This window comes from Palaemon carinicauda, chromosome 13 (assembly GCF_036898095.1).
Source record: "Palaemon carinicauda isolate YSFRI2023 chromosome 13, ASM3689809v2, whole genome shotgun sequence".
NCBI classification, from domain to species: Eukaryota; Metazoa; Arthropoda; class Malacostraca; order Decapoda; family Palaemonidae; genus Palaemon; species Palaemon carinicauda.
In genome coordinates this window covers 52,663,129-52,676,165 of record NC_090737.1, presented here as the reverse complement: position 1 = coordinate 52,676,165, position 13,037 = coordinate 52,663,129, and positions in this window count along the sequence as shown.

Sequence of the window (13,037 nt, the reverse complement as noted above, 5' to 3'; positions counted from 1 at the left end):
ATAATAATAATAATGATAATAATAATAATAATAATAATAATAATAATAATAGTTCCTACATGGGTTTGGTCTCTATGTAGATTACACCTAGATTCCGAGTTTTGAAACTCAATTTACCAGTGCTCTTATAGAAGCAGCAGACAAACAAGGGGCATATTTCCCAGTAACAATGTGCAAAAGCATTGGTCAGCATAATTTCACTGCCTCTCCATGATCCTTTTCCACATTGAATGGGGAACTCATACCAATTACAGACAATAGCAAGCTGATAGTTATACATGAAGAGCAGATAAAAGGGGTGATCTGCAACCAGATGTCACTAATGACTTTGCTTTATTACCACCAAGGAAGTTGACAGTTATCGATGGAATGGCAGTTGTCAAGGCAATTGATAAACCTCCTTAGGGCAAGACAAATGTGTAATGGGCTTACCACTTCACATCCATACTGAACAATAAGTGCGGCATCTATGATGAGGTCTATCTAGTCTTTCACTGCTATGGTTTTCCCACTTCACTGAAAGAGGCCATAAGAGAGAGATGCCTAGGGGGCACTCAAGTCACTGCATATCATGTTGCTGATAACACCATTTGGTAAGGTGCAACCAAATCAGTTTTTATCTAACCTGACAACCAACAAGGAACTGATGATTTATCTTGCAAAGAAAACACTCAACCCTTTCGTGGGTAGCCCCCAGTCGTTACTTCGTGGCAGGAGGTGCTCTCAAATTCTATGGCTCTTCAATATGTTTGTTGATCCCATGAATATGCTGACACAAGTATTTCTGGATGCTACTCAAAGAACAACAGAAATTAGCATTCAGTCACATTTCATTGATGTTTGACCATACAAAACATCATTACAATTAGTTTTGCAGGGATCCATATTTTGTCCCTGAGGTGGTAAACCAGAAGAGAATGATCACACTTGGGCCATTAGTGTATGCACTTGGGGATGCAAAGGCTGGTGCCTTAATAGGAATCCATGCTTTATCTAGAGGCAGATATAACAGGCTGACTTGCTGGCAAGAGGAATCCTACCTGTTTGTAGGGACTGAACAGAGATTCAGTGAAGGAGATATCTGTATTCATGTCCTAGGAACCTCTAGGGAGCTGGGAGTTAACATTGAACAAGCTTGGCACAGCTTTGGTAAATTTTGCTAATCTCAGATGAGGGCTTATCACCAAAAAACATCTAGAAGCTTGAAAGCGGCCTCCAACAATAGAAACCTTACATGAAACCATTGGCCGAGCTCATTATCAGACAATGGTGAGGTATTGAGTTGACATTCTCTACCCTCAGTTACCACTAACATCAACCTATGAGTGGAAATAAGAAGGGGATAGATTAGTACAAGTCTCTTTGAGGGACCTCCTCCTCCAGCCACAGTTACTCATCTCATCAAATGTGGTTACTAAAGGATCAGTTACAGGTACCACTGATCCAGGTAATCATAGATATGTGCATGTGTGAAGTTGATGAGGAGGTTTACCCTAATATCTGTCAAATGCTCTTGGAAATTGATGAGCTTGAAAAAAGAATAGATATTTCCACTTAATAGATATAGGCATACACTAAGCCTATCAATAACTTGCAAAGAGCATTGATATTATTACTATATATACACTTTAGAAGATTTTTTTTTATATAATATTAAGGATTGTTATTGTTTTATCATTATGTAATCTTTCAACAATAATTTTGCATACTCAAGTTGTATTCGCTGTGTTCTAATGAGATTATTGCACTGTAATAATTTTAATTTGAGAGAAAAGATGGAATAATTTCAATAAATGGGGTCTCAATTATTTCGTATGTTAAATGCATCAATAAGACAGTCCAGCCAGTTGCCAAAAATCAACATTTGAAACCAACACAAAATCTTTGGCACCCTAATTGTTTTTATTGTGTAATATGCACAAGCAAACCGAACCATTGAATCTAAACTTATTGACATAAATGTCATCAGCACAAATTTTCCATTTTTTTTTCTACAAACTCTATTTGGCACTAGAATGATGTTTAAACAAGTGTTAGGAGAAGTGAGGTAACTAATCAATATATGTAGGTTTTTTATTTATTAGTTTTAAGGTCTCGTGAGGTGAAAGGAAAGAGATTGGGGTCACTGGGCCAATTCCCCCAACACCAGGTAAGCAAGTTTGTTTAGGTGGGTGTCGTTAGGTTAAACAGATTCCCTTATTTTAATCATTTTTTGTATTTCCGCTAAGAAAAATAAAAACTGATTTTCCACTGTCAAACTCCTTTTTAGTTGTTCGTGTCCAAAGCTACTAATTTGCGCCGGATATAATGGTGAATATCCTCGTAAATACACTCTATTAGCAAGGAGATATAAAGTATTATGTAAAAAATTTGTTGCTGGTTTAAACTTTAGTTTTTCCATAAACTGACAGAAGAAAGCAATGTATGGTTATATCAACTATTTTTATGGAACTATTATTATATAAATATGTTACCTTCAGGCCCATAATTGGTTGGGGAGGATGCTTGTCTTACAACAAGAGAGGGCAGGCGCCGGCTGAGTCCACATGGAGGTTAAGATTGAAAAACTGTTTTAAGAGCCACAAGTCCTATTAGATATAAGGAATCACTCTTGGGTGATAATTGAATGGTAAGCAAATTGAGTCGTTTTTTAGAAGATATCAACTGCCTTCTTTTTAAGAGGGCTGAAAGTTTCTTTGCTGGAGTCGAAGGTGTCAAGTTTCCATAGGTTTTCAATAAGTGGGTTTTATTATTAGATAGAATGGAAATTACTCTTTACCTGTGAAAGATTGATAAGCCTCAAAATCACCCTTTCAATTTAGTCTTGCTATAGTAACTGCTGAATTTGAGCCTAAATATAATGTATTTACATAATAATAGTCCCATTAAATATAGGTTAGTTGATAAAACCATACATTCCTCTCTTCTGTCAGATTATGGAAAAACTGCTTTATTTTAGTCACCCCCGTTATTCCATTTTTTATTTTTTGTTCGTTATTTTCTGGATTTTACGCATTTCGTTTTTCTTTTGTATCCTTTGTAACCTTCATTATTACGCCCTTAAATATTCATTGCTGCTAACATGTCCATCATTCCCCTGTAATGCTTTACCTTTCATCACTTCATTCATCTGTAGATGATTTTATCTCATTTCGTGAGCTCACAGTACAATGATCTGACGATGCAATCGGCCGTCGACAATTCTTAAAAACAACGCTTGGTTGTGTTCTGTTCCAAATGATCTTGAAACTTTGGATGTTTATCCAAAATTGGTTTGTATTTAAGTAACTCTTTAATATACGTAACTCATTGATCTTAGCTCATTGCTATTTACATCTCGTTACCTATTTAAAAGTCTGCTTAGCTAGGACTGTTTCCTGTGTTATTGAACATCACTAAACGCCACTTAATTTTTCTGTATGTATATTAATTTTCATAAGCCAGACAGTAAGATTTCTTTATAATCACTTTCCCATGGAGTTTCAAGAATGATCCTTGTATTTATAAAAAGCACCCTTCAGCAAACCACGTACTCATGGAAATTTGAAAAATTAACCACTCGACAGGCTTGAACCAACTCAGCGGCGGAAGGCAGGAGGGTTTGAGCAGCCCAATTGAAAACAGGAAGCGTGGAAGGCGGACGTAGGCATAGCCCCTACAACTTGGGCGATGCTTCCAGTTAGACGTCGTTTTAACTTAGATGTCGCTTCAACTACCTGTTGGTCAACCAATTACTAACCAACAGTATGCCTTGCTTTGAGCCATTATTTAGAAGATAGGCTGACACAGACAAAACATGACAGCGCAGAACTAAAGATGCACCGTGTTCTTAACATTTCACAAGATGCTTTCACTACAAAGTCTACAATCAACCCTCAAGAGCGTGAGTACTAATTAACGGTGCTCAACCTTGGCCAAGGAACTGTCCCCCCTTTTTTTCTCGCCTTTATTTGACGATGTGCACATTTAGCTAGGAAGTCATGTTCAAACTGTCTGGTTTAATCATTCGTGGTGTGTCCATTACCATAAGTTGTGTTCCCATTCCCCTCTATCAAGTTTGAAATTTTTTGCCAGAGAGGAATGTATTCAAAGTAGTGAAGAGAGCTTTTGGTATTATTTCAGTCACTATTTTTACTTTCATTGGTTGATTAGTCATTTGATTATTGATTTACGATTTTATTGATTTGTCCATTTTCTTGGTATTTTTCATTTTTCATATGCCATGCAATCTTTATTCAAATTTCAATTATGTAGTTTTGCTGGTTTTTTTCCTGTGCCAGTTAGGTGAAAATTCTTTGGTAGGCTACTTTATGGAAATAAATGCTATTTTTAGGTTAAAATTATTAACAGTTGACTTAACCTTTACATTTTGAAATGACTAAATGAATTATCTCATGAGGTGAGATATGACTTAATTGAAAGTTTTTATTTACGTCAATGTAAAGCTATCGGTGTTAATTCTTTACTGTAATGATCTATGGTATTACCTCCCGGTGGTCCGTAGGACGTTTTAACTTTTACAGAACTGCTCCCCCTAACGTTTTGTGAAACTGTCGTTAATGTAACTGATTCAGTCCAACCACACTTGATTGTTATTTACTATTTCGCTCCCTGGAGTAGCGTCTGAATATCAATGTGATATTAGTGCCTACAGTCCTAGTATAGAGTAGTCTTTGGACTTAAACGTGTGCAGGGAAAGCAAACCGTCTTCGTTGCGGTTCTCTAGTCTGTTAGAGCTACGGGCCAACCAAGGGAAAGGCCCGTGCCAACAACAAGTGTTGACTTTAATACCCCAACAACAATCTAGTCTGTCTTTACGGGCTGCCCAGCGGCAAGAGCCCGTGTCTTCCATAAGGTAAGGCAATCTACACACACACACTCTAGTCTGTCAAGTTTGAGAGTGTTGGCACTCTATCCTTCAGGCTCGGGTCCGGAAATCTGAAACGGGGAGGCCTTTCCTGGAATTATTTCCCACAGCCTACAGCATATGGCGAGTTGAAACACTGTGGCCTGGTGGCCAACATATGTAAAATACTTAGATCACGTTTGGATAGTTAGGGGAACTTCAATTGTTTTACATATAATCACAACTTGGCATCAGACCAATACGAAAGTAATTAAGTATTTGACTTTCCAAGATATGGAAGAATTCTGCCTAGCTAGACTGATATTTCGTTGGTTACTCACCATAATTTTTTTTTTCTTTGTAATTTCAGGTTACCAACTAGTATGGTAATATTATTGTTTCAGTAAATATTGAAGCTCATTTTTCAGATATTACTTTCAATCTTTTCATCATACATAAACATAAAATTTTGTGGGATTTTTTTCTTATACATTTTTTTTTTTGAGACTCCAGTCAATCAATAGATATCTTCAACATTATTGCATCTATACTTAATCTATGATTTAATTAATGATTTAATACTTCTCTATAATCTAATTTTGCATGCAATCGATCTGCCTTTATATCTATTCTATCCATTTAGCCATAGATTGAAGATGAAGATCTTTACTTTTTCTGTTTCTTTATCCTTTTTTTTTATAAAGCTCCAAAGACAAACTATTCTAATCGAATCTTAAATTTCAGATGCATTTCCTCTTATAATTGTGTACCTAATAATGTTACCAATTGATATTATAATTACTTCCATTCCTGATATTTTATATTGAATGTAAATTTCACAATATTTTGTCGTTATATTTCTTGAATACTTAATGTCTCCATTGCTTTGTTTGATTGATTCAACTTTGAGTGTATGGGGCTTTGCAGCAAAGCAGAACAGAAGCTTGATCAGTTGTTTAAGGGAATAAGATCCCTATTATGGACCTCTGAATTTTACTAACCAACATAGACCAATCTATGTGCCCAATTTTTGTTTCAGCATTTTTGTATGTTTTTAAAATGTAGTATCTCAATCAATAAAGACCTACACATACAAATCATGAATATTTAATCTTGATTTTAGACCACTTCTAGACCTAGCACCATGTGGGAAATAATTCAGGGAAAGGCCTCCCCGTTTCTGATTTCCAGACCCGAGCCTGAAGGATAGAGCGCCAACACTCTCACACTTGACAAACTAGAGAACCGCAACAAAGACGGTTTGCTTTCCCTACTCACGTTTAAGTCCAAAGATTATTCTATACCGGGACTGTCGGCACCAATATCACCTTGATGTTCAGACGCTACTCCAGGGCACAGAATAGTAAGTAACAATCAAGTGTGGTTGGACTGAATCAGTTACGTTAACGACAGTTTCACAAAGAGTTAGGGGGAGCAGTACTGTAAAAGTCAAAACGTCCTAACGACCACCGGGAGGTAATACCGTAGAACATTACAATAAAGGGTTAACACCGATAGCTTTACATTGACGTAAATATAAACTTACCCTTGAGTCATATCTCACCTCATGAGATAACTCATTTAGTCATTTCAAAATGTAAAGGTCAATTTAAAAACAGTTAATAATCTTGACCTAAAAATAGCATTTATTTCCATAAAGTACCACAGAATTTCCACCTAATTGACACAGGAAAACTAGCAAAACTACCTAATTGAAATTTGAATAAAGACTGCATTGCATATGAAAAAATGCCTAGAAAATGGTCAAATCAATTAAATCGTAAATCAATAATCAAATAACTAATCAACCAATGAAAATTAAAATGGTGACCGAAGTAATACCAATAGTTTTACTCACTACTTTGAACACATTCCTCTCTGGAAAAAAAATTCAAACTTGATAGAGGGGAACAATAACAAAACTTATAGTAACGGACACGCCACGAATGATTAAACCAGACAGTTTGAATATGACTTCCTAGCTAAATGTGCACATCATCAAATAAAGGCTAGAAAAAAGGGGGGACAGTTCCTTGGCCAAGGTTGAGCACCGTTAATTAGTACTCACGCTCTTCAGGGTTGATTGTAGACGTAGTGGAAGCATCTTGTAAACCGTTAAGAACACGGTGCATCTTCAGTTCTCCTTTGACGTGTTTTGTCTTTTTCAGCCTATCTTCTAAATAATGGCTCAAAGCAAGGCATATCATTGGTTAGTAACTGTTTGACCAACAGATAGTTGAAGAGACGCCTAAGTTGAAGCGGCGTCCAAGTTGTAGGGGCTATGCCTACGGCCGTCTACCACGCTTCCTGTTTTTTACGTGGGCCGCTCGCGAGCTTCTACCTGCCGCCACTGAGTTGGTTCAAGCCGGTCGAGTGGTTCTTCTTCCAATTTCCACGAGTACATGGTACGCTGAAGGGTGCTTTTTATAAATACAAGGATCATTCCTGAAACTCCAGGGGAAAGTGATTATAAAGAAATCCTACTGTCTGGCTTATAAAAATTAATATATATACAAAAAAATTAAGCGGCATTTAGTGATGTTCAATAACACAGGAAACAATCCTAGCTAAATAGACTCATCAATAGGTACCGAGGTGTAAATAGCAATAAGCTAAGATCAATGAGTTACGTAAATTAAAGAGTTACTTAAATAAAAACCAATCGTGGTTAAACATCCAAAGCTTCAAGAGCATTTGGAATAGAACGCAACCAAGCACTGTTTTTAAAAATTGTCAACGGTCGGTTGCATCGTCAAGCAATGTACTGTGAGCTCACGAAATGAGATAAAATCATCTACAGAGGAATGAGGTGATGAAAGGTAAAGCATTACAGGGGAATGATGGAGACAAAAGAAAAACGAGATGCGTAAAACCCAGAAAATAACAAACAAAAAATAAAAAAATGGAATGACGAAGGTGACTAAAATAAAGCGTGGAAAGAGTTTCCACACACCGCTCGGATTTATATATCAAACGAAACCTTGGAATTTCCTCTTTTTAGGGAAAGTACCTAAATTTGATAACTTGCTGAAAGAGCTATTGCATAAAATTACCCTTAGTTGAATATCATGTTCTTGCTCCTCTTTATCTGCAACGTTCAATCTGTATTTTGCGCTTTGCGAGTTAGTTAACTGAGTATTTTCCAGGTATCAATATCATAGATAAGAATAAACAAATATATTGCTGTAGGATACTTACGTTTTAGTAGCAACATCCACTGTCTTAAGTACAAATTACTTTTTTTTTCTTTTTTTTTGAAGAATTTTTTTTTCACTTTCTTTTTCACGGTTTATTATTATGTACACGTTTGTTTGTGTTCTTTATGGTGTCACAACAGAGGAAGTTTGACTTATGATTTTTCCTTAAGCGAGTGTCTTGGGATATCTTTTTTTTTTTTGCATTCAATATTATACCCCAAAGTATTCATATACATTAAATTTTCTCTCTACTACAACTCAAGTCTGCTACTCTACAAGATATACTTGGCCACTTTTGTATGCCTGAATTGCTGATTACTTTTTGTCTTTTCTTTTTTTATTTTGTGCTTCAGATATTTAGTGTGGAGAATCTACTGTTTGCTATAGATGTGCGGAACCTTGGTCCGGGTAAGTCTCCCTACCACGGCAGCAAAGATCAACAGAAGAGGATAGAAGAGCTTACACTCAAGGGCACAGCACCTGCCAAGTATTTTGTGATTCAGTTCATGAACCTTCACTCTAAGAGGAAAGCGTTCTCTATCCAGACACCTAAACAATCCACATGTGAGTAAGTAATTCATTTATAATTGACTTTAGCTTTGTCATTTTAAGGCTATCTACACTGGCTTATAGGATATCTAAACTCTTAGGCTCTATGTCAAATCCGTCCTAGTGACCTCAGTGAGATGCTGGACAGGCATTTCCGTTGGTATAGACAAAGATTATGGAGAGGAGCAGTAAAGTTATAGTAGGATCTTCAACTTCAAAGAACTAAGTTGAAGAATCGTATACTCGCTTGTACTAACTTGGCTATACCTACAGGAGGTTAGTCTCCTTAACATTTTGACTAGGCTACAACAAGTTATTGGTTTGTTTAATGCAGAATCTTAAAATAATTGGGTTAAAGATACCAATGTCTGCAATCTATTCTAATTTCTTTATTACAGTAAAGTAGAGAACCAAAGTAACCCAATAATGACTTATTCCAGTAGCAAAATTATTAAATGAAATGCTAACTAAAATTTACAACACAAAACATTGAAAACAAAAGACTGAATGAACACGGTGGATTAACCCTCAAACGGAATAAATAGTCAAAGTCTTATGGTTAATAATCTTGTCCTGACATAAGCAGTTGGCTATTGTGAGGTCCAAACGCGTCATAATTAACTTTCATTAATTATCAACAAATAAAGCACACTTACATTAAATTCCACGCACAAAGCCCGGCAAATGTATTGACAGTCAGTTACCTAAACTTTACTTAGGCCAAAATGAAAACTTATCTAAAGAGGGAATGGCCATTAATTAAACTCAAAGGATTCTTGATTCTGGGTGCAATGGTTTAGCTAAAGTTGGGCATGGATGGGCTCGTGCCCACCTATGAGAATCTTGTGCCCATCCAGGTGCCCACCCACTGGCCAAGTCCCCGCTAAGGCATCTCCATAGACGAAATATTTTCAAATATGATAAAAGTTTTCCCTCAGAAAGAATATGTCTCGTGATTTAAAAATTCTGAGAAGTGATAAAATATTATTCATAGTGTAATAAAGTATTATCAGATGTCTATGTATCTCATTATTATTATTATTGTTATTATTAATTGCTAAGCTACAACGTTAGTTGGAAAAGCAGGATGCTATAAACCCAAGGGCCCCAACAGGGAAAGTAGTCCAGTGAGGAAAGGAAACAAGGAAAAATAAAATATTTTAAGGAGAGTAACAACATTAACCCTGGATAGGTACGGTGGGTCGTTTGCGACCCCGAGCGTCAAAAAAAAACAGGTTTTTCTCACGTGACTCACCCCTGTGACTGAATTTGTGGGTGATCGACCTGCAGGAGGTGTCTCCTCTACACGCTCTAGTAGTGTCCAGATGTGCATTGCTGTAGCTGTACTCCTTCCCCGATTTCTGAGACGCGTCGGGGTCGTTCGCGTCCGAGTTTACCCTTCTGAGGTAGTTTGCATAATTATCAAAGTTATTACGTATTATGAAATTGTCGTAGAATGGTGCAACTTGTATAGGTTATCAGTTGTGGAAAGTCTTGGTGAATTGTTTGGCTACCATGTGCATGTTTTTTTTTTTTAGTTAAAATGTCGTTCATCACCACGAGGACCATTTTACCGCGAGTGCCCCTTTTTCATTTTTTTTCATTTTTTTGCCAAGTCATTTTTCCGTAAGATATTGCCAAATAGTGTCGTAAAACTTTTGCTTGTTTAGTGTTGGAAAGTGTGTCTAGATGATCTGGCTACCCATGCATGACTTTGTTTTTGTCAGATACGACGTAGTTATTGGTATATTGGGTATTTAACTGCGGTTACCAATTTCTGTTTTTTTTTCAATATTTGTAAAAATTACTACGTAGTAAGGAATTGCCGTATATTATTCATTTTTTTTTCATGTTTATGTGTTAGAAAGTGTGCCTTGATGGTTGGGCTAACACGTGCATGTCTTTTTTTTTATCTGAGATGTCGTATATTAGAATGTCGGGCATTTTACCGCGAGTGTCCCTTTTTAATTTTTTTAAATTTTTTTGCCAAGTCATTTTTCCGTAAGATATTGCGAAATAGTGTCGTAAAACTTTTGCTTTTTTAATGTTGGAAAGTGTGTCTAGATGATCTGGCTACCCATGCGTGATTTTGTTTTTGTCAGATACGACGTAGTTATTGGTATATTGGGTATTTAACTGCGGTTGCCAATTTCTGTTTTTTTTTCAATATTTGTAAAAATTTACTACGTAGTAAGGAATTGCCGTATATTATTGATTTTTTTTTCATGTTTATGTGTTAGAAAGTGTGCCTTGATGGTTGGGCTAACACGTGCATGTCTTTTTTTTTATCTGAGATGCCGTATATTAGAATGTTGGGCATTTTTCCGCGAGTGCCCCTTTTTACTTGTTTTGCATTTTTTTGCTTAGTCATGTTACCGTAAGGAATTGGCAAGTAGTGTCGCAAAACTTATATTTTTATAGTGTTGGAAAGTGTTTCTAGATGATCTGGCTACCCATGCCTATTTTTTTTTAGCCAGATATGGCGTATATATAAGTATGTGTTCGATTTTCCTGTGATTGCCATTTTTTCGTTTTTTCCCATTTCTTTCAAAATTACTACGTACTAAGGAACTATCACAGAGTAATATTTCATTTATATGTTTATTTGTCGGAAAATGAGCCTTGATGGTTTGCCTAGCACGTGGCTGAAATTTTTTTTTTCTGAAATGCCGTATATTAGAATGGCCATTTTTCCACGAGTGCCCCTTTTTATTTGTTTTGCATTTTTTTGCTTAGTCATGTTACTGTAAGGAATTGGCAAGTAGTGTCGCAAAACTTATATTTTTATAGTGTTGGAAAGTGTTTCTAGATGATCTGGCTACCCATGCCTATCTTTTTTTTAGCCAGATATGGCGTATATATAGGTATGTGTTCGATTTTCCGGTGATTGCCATTTTTTCGTTTTTTCCCAATTCTTTCAAAATTACTACGTACTAAGGAACTATCACAGAGTAATGATTCCTCTAGATGTTTATTTGTCGGAAAATTTTGTTTACTTTTTTTTTGATTGAATATCATCAAATTTTTTTAGCTAAAATATTGTTTTACATTTTTTTTTTCGATTTTATTTCCCTTCAAAAAAAATTTTTTGGGTCAGAATTTTAATTTTATATTCGTAAAATAATCGACAATTATCCAGCAACCCACCATACAATTTTTATGCATATCCAATAATAATTAGATTAGTAAATAACACCTTGAAATTGACATACCCTTCCTACATTTCAAGTGGCAGATTAGGGAGTCTGAGTCAGTGTGGTTGGCGGCCATTTTGTGGACATATCCGAAGCGTAAGCTGCCCTATCTATATATATTCTTGTTCCCTATAGAATTTGTGATATTTTGGTATATTTTTACCTGCATAAATATCATATTATATATTAAATATATGTATTTTTTTACGAAATTTCCAAGTACTCAAAAAATTACCTTTAGATATGGCCCCTGATATAAATGTAATTTACAAAATAATGAAGATTTTTTTACATATTTCTATTTTAGGATAACATATGTTTATTCCCTAAAAAAATTAGCCACTTCCTATTTCATTTGGGTACCCAAAAAAATTCATGAAATTTGGACAATTTTTTTTGGCCAAAAAAAGTTACCCTTTTTTTCTCATTTCAGATCTTCACCTCCATGGGTCTGACTTCATCCAAAATACATCAAGATGTGTCCTAAACATTCAAGAATCAATTCCTAAAAGGATTTGTGTATATATGTATAAACTTTTTTTTTATGAATTTTTATGTCAGGTCTTTTTTTTTTCTACTTAATTTTTTAAAATATTTGTAATAAATAGTTTTTCTGCAGATGAGTAGTATTTATCTTTACAGTTGTTTTAAGCATTCATTGAAGTTTTTTTTGGCAAAAGAAAAAAGGAGGTTACTGCAAAAACTGATTTTTCAAGAATTTTTTTTGGCGTCGGGGTCGTTCGCGTCCGAGTATACCCTTAAAGGGGTGTCCGAGGACCGTACCTATCCAGGGTTAAAATAAATATTTCGTATATAAACTATAATACCTTTAACAAAATAAGAGGATGAAAAATGAGATTGAATAGTGTACCTGAGTGTAACCCCAAGCAAGAAAACTCTAACCAATGACAGTGGAAGACCATGGTACAGAGGATATGGCAATTACACAAGACTAGAGAACAATGGTTTGATTTTGGATTGTCTTTCTCCTAGAAGAGCTGCTTACCATAGCTGAAGAGTCTCTTCTACCCTTAGGAAGAGAAAAGTAGCCACTGAACAAATACAGTGCAGTAGTTAACCCCTTTGGTAAAGAAGAATTGTTTGGTAATCTCAGTGTTGTCAAGCGTATGAGGACAGAGGAGAATATGTAAAGAATAAGCCAGACTATTGTGTGTATGTGTATACAAAGGGAAAGAACCGAAACCAGAGAGAAAGATCCAATGTAGTATTCTCTGACCACTCAAAGAACCC